Here is a 14,420-nt window from a genome sequence, read left to right as displayed (position 1 = left end):
AGCAGCTTTACAGTAGCCTCTTCAACCACCCCTTCCTGCTCCCCCGACAAGAGCAAATCACCTACACACTGCAACAACCCGACTCCCAAGGGTGGAGTAAACTCTCTTAATATTTTCTGCAAAGCTTGCCCAAACAGAACCGGCGACTCTGTATATCCCTGAGGGAACACCGTCCATGGCAATTGCTGTTCCATCATTTTCGCTCCTTTCTCTTGTTCCCACTCAAAAGCAAAACACCGCCCACCATCTTCTGTGATTGGACACCCCCAGAAAGCATCCTTCAAATCCAGTACAGAATAATACTGATGTGAAGAAGGGATTTGATTTAGGATTGTGCATGGATCTGGAACTGTGGGATGCCTTGGTTTGACAATCTCATTTATTATTCTTAAATCCTGCACCATTCTGTAGGTTCCATCTGGTTTCTTAACCGGCAGGATAGGAGTGTTATAGGGAGACATACACGGCTCTAAAAGACCTGCTTTTAGCAGGGACTCAATAACAGGCTGTAACCCCTTCTTTCCCTCCCTTGAAAGAGGGTATTGCTTTTTAGACACCACTTGTCCTGGTTGCTTCAAAGTAATTTGGAGAGGCTCTATGTCCAGTTTCCCATATTTCCCTGGAGCTGCCCATACTTCTGGATTTATTTTAGCATAAGCCTTTTCAGACATTTTACACAAAGATATTACAGTTTCGGACTCCGTGTCACTTCTTACAATGCTAATTTGCATTCCCATTCTAGCCATCAAATCTCTTCCCAGTAAATTACAATCACAATTAGGAACAAACAAGAATTCATGCAGTTCAAATCTGTCCCCCACATCTATTAACAGCGGTTGAATAAAATGCACTCGCTCATCCTTCCCGCTTACTCCTTGAATAACCAAGGATCTTTTTGACAATTTCCCCCCCTTAGGTATAAAATTTAAGTTGGACCGAGAGGCCCCCGTGTCTACCAGAAAACACACCTCCTCTCGATCCGGACCCACCTTAAAAGTTATCAAGGGCTCTTGAGTGGTGGGTCTTTGGTATAATAGGAGCCCCTGACACCCCTAACAATCCATTTCTATTATTCTCTGGACTTCCTCCTCCTGAGGGTCCAGTTGTTTCTGCAGACACTCGTTTTTCCAATACCCTTCTGCCCTGCAGACAGCACACTGGTTCTTCCCCAGCAGCTGTTTGGGTCGGCTGTCCCCTGCCGAGGAGGGAATCCCTCTGCCACTTCCTTGTGACCGACCCCGTCCCCTCTGTCCCTGGGGACCCCTTGGACCCTGCGGTTTATTCCTCTGGGGCTGCAAAAACTCTGCCATCATCTTTGCTTTAGCTTCTGCCTTTTCCTCATCCCTTCTTACACATATCTGCTGCGGTTTTCTAACCAATTCCTTTAGAGGCTTATTTTGCCACTTTTTATCTTTTTGTACCCCTTTCCTTATATCAGGCCAGGCCTTAGTAACAAATTGTACTTTAAGCAATGTGTTGAAGGCTGGCCCTTCAGGATCCATCCCCCCGTGCTTCCTCAAGGCATCCCTAATCCTCTCCAACCAATGGGGGCTTTCCTGTTTCTCCTGTTCTAACGACAGAGCCTTAGCTATGTTGTTAGTTCTGGGAGCCGCAGACTTGATTGCCCTGATCAAATAAGCACGGTAATCGAAAAGGCGAGCCAGACTGGCCTGGTTATTTGGGTCCCACTGGGGGTCTGCCTGGGGGATGGCATCATCCACCGTAGGTGCATTGGGTCCAGCCCCCCCTGCTGCTTGTGGATGTTCATCCTCCCACAGCTGCCGAGCTTTCTGCAAAATCATTCGTTTCTCTGATGACCCAAACAAAATTCCCAAAAGAAAATCCCAATCCTTCCATGTATAATCCGCATTTCCCAAATATTCCTCTATCTTTTCCCCCACCCCTATGGGATCATCCAAATATGGGGGTAATTCTTTTTTCAACCCTCTTATATCCTGGGTAGTGAGTGGTACAATTACAAACCCAAATCCTCCCCCTTGACCCCCCAAAGGAACTTGACGGAGTGGCATCTGGTGTACCCCTGTCTCTTGGGGGGCTTCTGATGCCCTAAACTGAGTTCCTCTTCTAGTTCTGGGGGGTGATACAACATGCTGCTCCCCTCCCCCTACACCATTATCCTTCTCAGGTGGGGCTGTAGGAATAACATTTTCCTGATCCCCTTGCTCTGAAAGTTGAGGATACAGACGACCTGCAGCTGGCAACTGGAGGATAAGACGGGGGAAGGTGCTGAAAAACATTCTAATCCTCACCACTTTCCTCTAAATACCTTCACAAAATTCGACACAAATGAATTTTATCTGTTCCATAAGTAGCCATATAAGTCCCCTTGCCAACTTATACTCTGGCCACACAAAATAACAATATTTTACCATAATTTCCATAGTTACTTCTGGGTGAATATACAATCTTTCCCAAGACCTCAGCATTCACCCCAAGGGACTCTCCGGGGGTATTATGGGATCGTCATCCCATTTGCCGGGGCCCCTTTGCTCTGGATGCCCCGTTTTACCTGTGCTACCCTCCATGGGTGCCCTCCCAGGTTTGCTCCCCGAAGATCCCATTTTACTCACCGGTGAGATTTTCAGTGGTCCTTCCCTGCGGACTCTTCATGGACCCCCCTGGTCCGCCACTCGTCTGTCTCCTGGACAGTCTCGGGAACCCAATCAATCGCCCGGTGCCGGCCGGCACCAAGGGGAGCTGATCACCGAAACTGGGTGAGGCGCGCCTTCAGCTCCGCTCGCCGCCCGCCGCCCCGGACGGTGGAAAGATCCCGGACGAGCCCCCAAATTGTCAGGAAAATTAATCCACAAACACCAGAGGTTTATGTCCAAAAAGGAGACAGAGGAGTCCTTTTTGCTTTATTCGAATAAAGGGAGAGGCCATGGGACATTCCCCTGGGATCTCTCAAATTTTCGGAGGACGCAGCCTCCTTTTTATCCTATTTTCCCGGCCGCATTTCCCTCTCTCTTTCCCCATTGGCTGAGGTACTTGAGAGGCACAGACTTCCCGGAACGCCTGATACCTGAAATTCCCCTCTAATGTATAACCCTCCCTTTTAATTTTTAATTCTTATAGAATTCATAGTTTTCCCCCCGGTGCTTCTTTCATCTTTCGATATCCAATTTCATTTATCAGCAGCCCTACAGTTTGTTTGTAAAGGCAAACATCTTTTTCCATTCATCAATCAGTGGAATCCATCCCATTGTTTCTTTTATCTCTCAGTGCTAGCCTTATCTACAGGCTGATCCACAACTCATTTGTAAAGACAAATTCAACATTCCTCTCAACATGAATAGCTGAATCTGTAATTATGGCATCATCTGAGAGGGGTAAGTCCAAACCTGCACTCCCGTGGGTGCTGATGAGGAAACAGGAGATTGAGACTCCTGGGTTTGGATTGCAAAGACCCTGTTGGTTTGAGGGGCACCGGGTCCTGTGCCCCTCTTCCTGTTTTCCTGCCATGGGGTGAGAGGGTTACCGTCTTTATCAAATTTTGACCTACATGCTTCACTGCAGTAGTAACCCTTTTTTGTACATCGTGGACATGGGAAGGGAGGGAAGCAGCAGGGCGGGAGCTGTTCTGTCCTTTTATTCGAGTGGAACAATTTATATGCAAACGCCTTTGTTGGCAATTAAAACAGTGAGGGGATGTTTTCTTATGTGTATTAGAGGCTTGCTGTAAGGCATCAGCTAAAACACATGCTCTGTGCTCCTCTGTCCCCACATTCTGACAGGCTTTGATGCAGGTGGATAAATTAGCATGCTCATTTCTTACAGAGTAGTGCTTTCTGACAATCTGCATTAGCATTTTCAAAGGCTACTTGTAATATAACACTACAGTGACTGCTTCTTCATTTTCTATTTGCCTAGTAATGGTTGTTTGTGGAAGGGGCTGACAATTGTTTATTTTTGGAAGCCAACAAGATATCATCCATATAATGATAGTAATAGCAATTTCTAAATTGCTCTCGCACCTTTGATAAGGCCTGTGCCACAAACCATTGACAAATAGTTGGAGAATTTTTCATTCCCCGAGGAAGAACTTTCCACTGATATCTTTTGTTAGGTTCAGCATGATTTAAAGAGGGCATAGTAAAAACTAATTTTCCCTTATCTTGTTCAGCCAATGGAATAGTAAAAAGCAATCTTTTAAATCAATAATAATTTTTTCCCATCCCTATGGAATCATTGTGGGTGTTGGAAGACCTGGTTGTAAAGCTCCCATTGTGGCCATCACAGCATTTATCTGCCATAAATCATGCAAAATTCTCCATTTTCCTGATTTCTTTTTTATCACAAAACCAGGGGTATTCCATGGGCTGAATCATTCTTCAATATGCCCAGCTTGCAGCTGTTCTGCTATTCATTTTTGCAGGGCAGTAAGCTTTTCAATAGAGAGGGGCTATGATCAATCCAGACAGGTTTATCTGTTAACCATGTAAAGGTTACAACTGGATGCTTAAGGCCCTGCAGCACAGTGGCCCCTGCTAAAAACCTATAGTAATTTTGACACTCCATTGAGATAAACAATCTCATCCCCATAAATTATATAGGACAGTGGTAACATAAGGCCTGATGTTAGCTTGTTGGCCTTCAGGATGTTTCACATTAATTTCAATAGCAGATAGACCACCTACAGTTGCACCACCCAACCCTATGACTCCAAAATCTGCTCGAGTGAGGGGCCATGATGGAGGCAAAAAAAGCTATGAAATTATAGTTAGATCTACTCCTGTGTCAATCAAACCTGTTATTGTTATGGTCTCTGGATAATGTCCCTTGGCCGTGACAATGCGCTGTTCTTCTGGATGATGATCTGTCACTTTTTGAGTCCAAACTACTTGAGGTTCTCCTGTAGATCCAAAACCTCCTGTGCCATGACTCCGTTCTGTTGCCCTTGTGTTTCAGCCTTCTGATTGTTGACATATTCTTTTTGCAGTTTCTCACACACTGATCTTGTAAATAATGAATGTTTTGCATTCCTCTTTGGAGGAAGAGAGAATTGATGGACTGTTGATGGGACCTATGGGGTCAGGAGGTATTATCCTCAATGTCCAATCCATGGTCATTGTTGGAATTCTATAAATAGACATGAAATGTAAATAAAGTGGTTCTTTTCCTGCTTGATTCCTTGGAGTCACTGAGTATGAGTGTCTTTCCTTCTGTGTCATTCTGTGACACTGGTCCACTACATTTGGAACACAACTCACAAAAGGAATAAGTTGAGCAATACAAGTTCCTTTTTGAATAACAACAGGGGGCTCACAAACTGATACCATAGCATAAATTTGTCCCAAATAATCAGAATAAATAACACCTAAATGTACATTAATACCTTGATTGGTACTACTAGATCTCCCCACTAAAAAAGCACTCAAATCCTGTCCTAAAGGACCATAGGCACCAAGGGGCACCTTACATATTTGTCTTGTCAAAATAGTTACTGTGTCTGCTATGGGTATATCAATCCCTGCGGAGCCTCTTGTGGCTCCTGAGTATTGTTCGCAAATGGATGGCTTTGCAGGGACTGGAGGCTCGTGGTTGTTGTTGGGGTATTTGTGTCCTCACATGCCCCTTCATGTTCTTCTTTCTGTTTCCCTGCAATTGCTGTCCATTTGCATGATACTTTTATCTCCATGATTTACTAAAATATCCAGGTTTACCACAACAATTACAATTCAGTTTATTGCTTGGGTTTATCTTAGACTTTACTTTTTGTTCATAATTGTGTGGGCATTGTGCCTTTAAATGTCCTGGCTCTCCACAAGAGAAGCATTTTTGTGAAGGCCTTAGGATTGCTGCCAAAGCAGCCATTTTATGCATGACTGTGCCAACTTTTGAGCAAGCAGTTACAATATCAGCTAGTGAGGGATCTCCTGGCAAAGACTCAATAATTTTTTGGCAATCCTCATTCCCATTGTCTCTAGCCAATTGTTTGCATAGAATTTGTCTCAAATTTTCATCATCTACTTGTTTCTCAGCAGCTGCAGCAACCTTTTCCACAAACTGCAAAAAAGGTTCCTTGTTACCTTGTTGTATAGTAACATATCTCTGTTTCAGAGCTGCCATTTCCATCATTTTAATTAAAGCACTCATACCTAATTGTTGAGCCTGTGCCAAAACTAAAGGATCCCACCTTGCCTGTAAATCTGGGTTAGTAAAAGGTCCAGTACCCAGTAAAGCATCAACCCCCAAAGCATGACGATGGTCCTGCTGGGGAAGTTGCATGTTCTCTAAAGCCTTTCTCTCAGCTAACTGCCTCCAGGTGTTCTGAAATACACTATATTGTACTGGTTGAAACAGAATTGTAGCAAGATGCATAATATCATAAGGAGCAAGTACATCAGCATTAATAACACAAATTAATTGCATTACTTCTTGAGAATTAATACCAAATTTGGCCACCTTTGTTTGGAGGTCTTGTACAACTTTCCTTGGAAAAACTTGATGACTATCATTTTTCCCTGAATTAGGGACTGCTTTGAAAACAGGAAAAGACATAGGCTCCTTACAAGCAACATTCATATCAACACTCTGCATATCCAATATTTTTGATGGACCTATTTTTTTCTATCAAATCCTAATCCCTCACTTCAGCTGCTTTCTTTTTAACATGCTCCCAAAATTGTAAAGGGTGTCGAGCCATCACAGTCACTTGGCAGGGGGGCAAAGTCCAAGGAGCAGCAGGCTTAGATGTATTACGGGATTTGCCACAAACAGATCCACAGACCAGTTCAGATTTTCTTATCACCAGCACTTCATCATCCTCACTATCACTATCAGGCAGTGGGGGATATAGCATTAATGATCTCATTTGCTTGTACAGTTCAGAGGGAAGTGGGGGTCAGATGGCTCGACTTGTTCTTCAATTTGTTTCTCCTGTAAAGTTGTTTCAGCTAACTGCTGTACTGGAGTAATACATTTTGACATAGCACTTAATTCATCTAAGTGCTGGGCAGGAGAGGGATACACAGGTTTAACATAGTCTTTTGGGGACAGATACCGAGAGATGTTATCAGTTTGTCGCTTGTTTCCCCCAACAGACCCTGGAGAAACCTCCACAGAAGCAGCTCCAGCAGGCTCTACTTCAGGGACAGCCTCAGAAGGAACTTCGCTTTTCCCTTCTTCCCCATCAACTTCAGTTTCTTGCTCTGATTCTTCCCCCACCTCCCACTCTCTCTCATCCTGCTCTGTTTTACAGTCTTTTAAGGTTTCATAAAGCAGTGTCCAAGTAGCAGCCAAATCTGCAACTGACTTGTCCCCTTTAGATATCACGTCCCATAGCTTTTTCCAACATCTTTCCAAGCTCTGACACTAAAGGCAGTGCTTGCATCAGTCTCAAAATCTTGTGACTTAGCCCAGAATAACACACTACGAAGGCCATAGTCAGAGGTCTCCGTACCTTTTCTTTTCAACCAAGCTTTCCATGTAGATAAAACAATATTTTCGTCACTTGATAAATTATTTCCCATTTTGTCCCCAGCAGCTCACCTGTACTCCAGGTGTCAAAGTCAATTAGGTCCGGACCAGCAGCTTCCCTGCTGCTCTCAGCTATGCTGGGCTCCAACTCTGGCTGTACGTCACCCTACAGCCCAATTGCAGAGCACGTTCGGCGTCACCAGATGTCGCTGTTGAGATGGACATGACACACGAAGGGCGGCAGTACACATAAGACGTCTACTTTCTGTTTATTACAACAGCATGCTGTCTCTTATACACTCTAAAAAGTTTACACTTTATTCATTGGCTACAATAGATCAACACAACGTTTATTGGTGCAGTCTCCACCACTGTTTTCAACTAACTTTCACAAAACTTTTCTAAAAATACTTTTTCCAGCTGCAGATTTCTTCTTGCTTATCTTTTTCTCCTTCTTCTCGGTCTCCATGCCAACAGCCTTGGTAAAATTCCTTTAGAAGTAAACCTTATAAGTTAATTCTCTCTGGCTCACAGACCAGCTGACAGCCCCTTCAACAGTTGTCTGCGATCTAACAATGAATGTTACGTATTATTCTTGAGATCCTTGCCAAATGGATGCAAAGTCCTTTTGTCGGATCTCTGGGACTCTTTTAAGAGCCTTTATGGCTATTTTGGAGCTCTGCTGTAGTATTGTGTGAGACAAATTAGTTTGGGCCATGTGGGCAGCATATGCACCTAATCCCAGCATTTCTTTGAGAACATCTGCTTCTAAATTCACAATATTATCCATAGTTTGTACAGTAGCAAGATCTTTCCATTCTGACAGACATACTCTATATTGTGCTGACCTTAGTATAAGTTTAAAAAGCATTCGTCAATCATTAGGAGCTATAGTGTACCCATGGTTAATAGAGTTGATCCATCCCATAGTATATAGTGTTTGCAGTCCATAATCTTGGACAGCATTACGAAGTTCTTTTATTAATTCAAACTGAGGTTGTACATACTGAGCAGATTTCTTATGCTGATAATTGATAGGCATGGCCAGGAACGTGGAAATATCTCCCCTTTTTAGGGCCCTTCCTTGCATTTCTCCATTAATGTTGGGAGTGAATGAGATTGCAGCAGTAAATCGGGTAGGGGGTAGTGGAGGGGGGAGATAAGAATTAGCTAACACCTGAGCTGTAGCAGGAAGCTACACACAGTGCCACACAGCTCGGTTTGAACACAATGTTGCTACCAGAGATTCACTCTGAGTCCCACTGCAGGCACCATTTGTAGCAATTGAAGATAATGGACAACCACTTTGTCATCTAGCAGGATTGTTTTCATTAAATACACTTGAGGATTTATATATTTCTTCTGTGTACAAGTTTTAGGATAAACTACACATCCAGCCAGTAGGAAAGAGAAAGCAACCACACAAAAAAAAGAAGAGTAAAGTCAATGTTTCTAGCTCTTATCAAGAAACAGTCATCCATCCCACACATTAATAGCCCAGTTTTCTGGGTTGTGGTCCTGGTTTAGGGCAAATTTGGGAGGAAATCTCTGATTGGGGTTCTTTTATGAAAAACAGATTCAAGCAGTCCTTCTTTCAATTGTTTTGGGGAAAATATTTCCTCGGACAGAAGTGGAAAAACTCTTTATTTAACAGGCAAAACACTTCCCAGCACAAAAATGAACAATACTAAACAGCAAAACCTCTCGCTGCTCTGAAGAGATGACAGATTTAGAAGTTTTTTCTGTGGGTTGTCCGGCTCACTCAGTTTGTTCTCAGTCCCTCTGATGCTGGGAAATGCCATGGCCCAGACCAGGCCTGGTGGGCCAGAGATGTGAGCTCCTGGTGCTCTTTTGGGTTTTCAGTCCAGAGCAGGTTTAAACAGTTTCAAGAAAAAGGAAAAAACCACAGTCCAGGGAGCTTCTTTACCTCAGCTAGCCAGAAAAACCAACCAAAAACAAAGGAGAGCTCTTTGCTGCTGTCCACTGCAGACAACAGAGTCTGTGAGCAGGAATGTGGGGGAGCCAGTGCAGTCTCTGATAACAAACTCTGCACTTCTTCTTTCCCCCCCTTCACTCCTGGAACCAGTCTTAAAGCTGCAGAATTCAATATTCAACACCAACCAAACAGACGATTTGGGGATACAGGCATCATATAGTCACTCCTAGACAGTTGTGCATCAAAACATTTCCCATAGGTGATTATGGCTGGAGATGATCCTTTGGTAAGCACTTTCCCATGGGAAAAGGGCTGTTAGTCAAGGTCAGGATGGCCCAAGCAGGCTGCTGCTTCTACAGTCCCTTTCCTCTACCTGGCTAGAGGCAAGGCCCCTCTAATTCTGTTCATAGTATACATTGCTCTCCTCCTGTAGATATGTTCCTGGGGTCCCTTCAAGAGAATTGGTCATGCTATCATCCCTATACCGTCTGGAGTACTGGCCATAAAAGACTGGAGCAGAGCTCACCCTAGATGAGCTTTTTGCTATTGTTCCTCTTTTCAGTTCATGAACCTGGGCTGCTATGGAGGAGCTGGGTTTTCCATCACACTTTCTCATCTCTTCTCCATGCTCCTGAAGGAAAATCCATAGGTTACTTTGTGGAGTGCATCCTCTCTCCTCTGCTGGGGAATGTGTGCTCCTAATGGCAGAGATTCTTGGTTGTCCTAGGGTGATGTTATGGTGTTTGTATCTCTAATCATGTGTTCTGATTATGTTTGGTATTATGTCCTGTGCTTTCAGGACTGACTCTGAAAGTGAAGCTTTGTTTTGTCTTGTTATCAGCCAGCTCACCTCCCCCATGGTCTATGTTTAGGAGAAGTTTTAGCTCCGCTTCCCTGCTTGCTTGCTTGCCTGCTTGCTCGCTTCTGCCTCTTTCCTTCGCTTTGCCCTTGCTTTTGCTTATTAGTTAGTTCAGCTAGGCAGTCCAACTTTTTCCCTGGACTGTTTTTTTTCCACCTCGTCCCCTCCCTCTCCTGGATACCATCTGAACCTGTTCTGGACGGGGACCTGGGAAACACCAAGAAACACCGGGAGTCTGCATTCTGTCACCCGCAGCAGTCATTCCCAGCACCGGAGACTGATAACTGGGCGACCACTCGCCGGAGAGACTCTCTGAGTTTGTCATCCCTTCAGAACGGTGAAAGAGGTTTTTTTTGTCAACTGGTGTTGGTTTTTTTTCCTGTGCTGGGGAGTGTTTTGCTTGTTAAATAAACAGGTTTTTTTCCCACTCTTCTCTCTGGAAATTTTTCCCGAACCTGGTGGTGGGGGGGAGGAGTCGTGGGGTTTGCTGTCTGGGGGCTCCTTCCAGAGGTTTTCCCCCAAATTTGCCCTAAACCAGGACATTGGTTCTGGCGACATGTAAATTCTTTCCTTTAGATCCTTTCTGAGTTTCTGGTGGCCCTCTTCAATTTTGTCTTCCAATCTCCATACATGTTCAGTCAGCTTTGTTTCCATAGATGAGATATGTGTGTGTAGCAGGGCGGTGACATTGTCCTCACAAATTCTCAGTTTGTTGACCAACGCACTGACCTTGTCCTCTCCTCTCCATTGCAGTGTCGTTAGGCAACGGGAGTATATCTCTGGTCCAAGCCGTGTGAATTTCAACCACATTTGTGACATGCACTGGGCACCATCTGGGCTCTTAGGGAATCTTTTCCTCCAAAAAAATGATCTCCAGCACAGCCAATTCCCTTAGGTGTCGCTATTGCTGTAGGAGCAGCAAAGAAAGGTACAGCGACACGGCTTCCTCTCAGAGGTAGAAGAAGCACTTTATTCATGAAATCATAGAAACACACACATCTACACACATTTTATAGACTGCTCCTCTGATCCAAGAACAGGATCAGCCCATTGGTCCAAGAAAAGCAACACCTCTTACAAAACATGCTTTTCTCACACGCATACAATGTCAACAATAGCAGGATCAACCTTTTGTTTATTAATTCTTTCCTTTCTGTTTTCTTTCAAACGCCTGGGAAAACTGCTTTCTCAGGCTCCATATCCACACTTAGGCATCTGATACCTTGCTCCATTGTGTTCCATTTTCCTTGTTTCACATGGAGGTCTTTTTACAAAGGTATCTATCCCTTACGCTTGCCAGCAGTCACTGAGAGTTTCCTGGGTTCTTCCAATCCCTTGGTCAATGACCACATCTCAGGACAGAGATTGCAGTTGCCTGGCCTCACTTTCATCCACAATGGTCTCATTAGCTGCAGTGTCCCAGATGCAGAGCAGCCACATCAGGATGGACTCATTTGCCTGATAGGTGAACTACCTCCACAGCTTACGGAGCTCACCCAGGGATAGAGACTGAGTGATGATCACACAACCACAGAATCACAGAATCACAAGGTTGGAAGAGACCTTCAAGATCATCGAGTTCAACCCATGCCCTAACAGCTCAACTAAACCATGGCACTGAGTGCCACATCCAATCTTTTTCTAAACACATGCAGGGATGGTGACTCCACCACCTCCTTGAGCAGACAATTCCAATATTTTATCACTCTTTCCATAAAAAAACTTTTTCCAAACATCCAACCTAAATTTCCCTTGGAGCAGCTTAAGACTGTATCCTCTCATTCTGTTAGTTGCTGCTTGGAAAAAGAGACCAACCCCCACCTGACTACAACCACATTTCAGGTAGTTGTAGAGAGTGATAAGGACACCTCTGAGTCTCCTTTTCTCCAGGCTAAACAACCCCAGCTCCCTCAGTCGTTCCTCATAGGGCTTGTTGTGTTCCAAGCCCCTCATCAGCCTTGTTGTCCTCCTCTGGACACGTTGGAGCATCTCAATGTCCTTCCTAAACTGGGGGGCCGAGAACTCAACCCAGTACTCAAGATGTGGCCTCACCAGTGCCAAGCACAGAGGAAAAATTACCTCCCTGCTCCTGCTGGCCACACTATTCCTGATACAGGCCAGGATGCCATTGGCCTTCTTGGCCACCAGGGCACACTGCTGGCTCACGTTCAGTTGGCTGTCGACCAAGTACCTCCAGGTCCCTTTCTGCCTGGGCACTCTCCAGCCACACTGTCCCCAGCCTATAACATTGCAGGGGGTTATTGTGGCCAAAATGCAGGACTTGGCACTTGAACTTAGTAAATTTCATCTTATTGGACTCTGCCCATCTATCCAACCTTTCCAGGTCTCTCTGCAGAGCCCTCCTACCTTCCACCAGATTGGCACACACTCTGAGCTTAGCGTCATCTACAAATTTACTAATGAAAGACTCAATAACTTCATCCATGTCATCAATAAAAATATTGAACATAACTGGCCCCAGCACAGACCCCTGAGGGACACCACTAGTGACTGGCCCCTAGCTGGATGCAGCACCATTCACCATCACTTTCTGGGCCTGGCCCTCCAGCCAGTTCTTAATCCAGCAAAGAGTGCTCCTGTCCAAGCCACGGGCTGCCAGCTTTTCCAGGAGTATGCTGTGGGAGACAGTGTGAAAGGCCTTGCTGAAGTCCAAATAGACAACATCCACAGCCTTTCCCGCATCCACCAGGTGGATCACCTCATCATAAAAGGAGATCAGGTTGGTCAAACATGATCTACCCCTCCTAAATCTATGCTGGCTAGGTCTGATACCCTGACCATCCTGTAAGTGCTGCATGATATTCTGAAGTCAGTGAAGCAAGAGCTAAGTTTTTTTAGATGAAAGGAGAATGAGGAGATGCTGTGAAGATGGCTGAAATGTCCTTTTGTAAAATTGTAGGGATGAACTGATGTACTGAATATTCCTATAAACCATGGAGAAAGATATGGGGGGTAAGAGATGTTCCATTTGATAGATCATTTGACCAGAAAGCACCTGTGTTGAGAATATTTTGCCCTGAGGAAAGAAGGGGATCTTGGTTTTCTGAGGATGAAGCATGAACAGAGAGAAAAGAGATGAAGAGAACCTTTGTTTTGGAACATTTCATTCTTAAAAGTAATACCCCATGAATTCGACATGGCCCACATGTGCAGCTCTGGGAAGGCTGTGGAGTTGGGAGTAGTGCCACGATTGCAGGTTCCCGGGCAGATGCAAATCGTGAAAATGAAACCATGAGAGGACTGTTTTCTTTCTTCTTGTGGAAAAAATCCCTATGGCTCAACAAGAGGAAGCTTCTGTCTCCAAAGTGAACTGAAAAAAGGACTATTTAAGTTAGGAACTGAATGAAGTAGGTTTTTTTTATGTTTGTTTTGTTGTTATGAGGGTTGGGAGAGGGAAGGAAGGAGTGGTCTGAAAATCTTATTCTGAATTCATTTTTTCCCCCCTTCTTTATGTAGTTAATAAATTTCTTTTTATACCCTTTTAAGTTTTAGGCCTGTCTTGCTTCTGCTCCTAGTTATGTCTCACAACAGAAAATGAGTATATTTAAATTGGCAAATCAAAACCATGACATTATTTGGTGTGTTGACCAGGAAATTCAAATTAAATGAAGGCATTTTTAAAGGAAATTAAATTAAACCAAGACATTAAGTTCGAACTGAGCTTTGGCCTCTCTTTTTTTTCTACATGCCCTAGCAACCCCCTTAAATATTTCCTAAGACACTTGACCTCCCTTCCAAAGAGATACACCCTCTTTTTATTCCTAAGTTCTTTCAAAACCTCCTTGCCCATACAGAGGCTGTTTGCAGTTTGCCTCATCAACTCACCTTTCGTCACACAGGGATAATCTGTTCCTGTGCCCTCAAGATCTTTTTTGAAGCACGCCCACCTTTCCTGGACTCCTTTGTTTTTAAGGGCTGCTTCCCAAGGAACTCTCCAAATAAGTCTTAAATAGGCCAAAGTCTGACCTCCGGAAGTGCAGTCTGAAAGTTTTATTGATGCTCCTCCTTATTTCCCCAAATATCGAGTATTCTATAATTTCATGATCACTATGCCCCAAACAGCCTCCAACCACCACATCTCCCACCAGCCCATCTCTATTTGTAAACAGCAGGTCTAGCATAGTCCCTCCTCTTGTCGGGTCCCTCACCAGCTGTGACAAAAAG

The 14,420-nt window shown here is 44.4% G+C and overlaps 1 long non-coding RNA gene and 1 pseudogene across 1 annotated transcript; both read right to left on the bottom strand.

Annotated features, from left to right (window-relative positions):
• Positions 1 to 2,841: 2,841 nt before the first annotated feature.
• Positions 2,842 to 7,610, bottom strand: LOC148220123 (uncharacterized). Its single transcript, XR_015798969.1, has 2 exons — positions 7,513 to 7,610; positions 2,842 to 5,100 (listed from the first exon to the last, which is right to left on the bottom strand). It is a non-coding gene; the product is annotated as an uncharacterized LOC148220123 (long non-coding RNA).
• On the bottom strand, positions 5,485 to 6,933 carry LOC148220124 (endogenous retrovirus group K member 5 Gag polyprotein-like; annotated as a pseudogene).
• Positions 7,611 to 14,420: the final 6,810 nt, after the last annotated feature.

The sequence above is a fragment of the Sturnus vulgaris genome, chromosome W (genome assembly GCF_052056855.1).
Source record: "Sturnus vulgaris isolate bStuVul1 chromosome W, bStuVul1.hap1, whole genome shotgun sequence".
Classification (NCBI taxonomy): domain Eukaryota; kingdom Metazoa; phylum Chordata; class Aves; order Passeriformes; family Sturnidae; genus Sturnus; species Sturnus vulgaris.
This window is presented reverse-complemented; position numbering and strand designations above follow the sequence as displayed.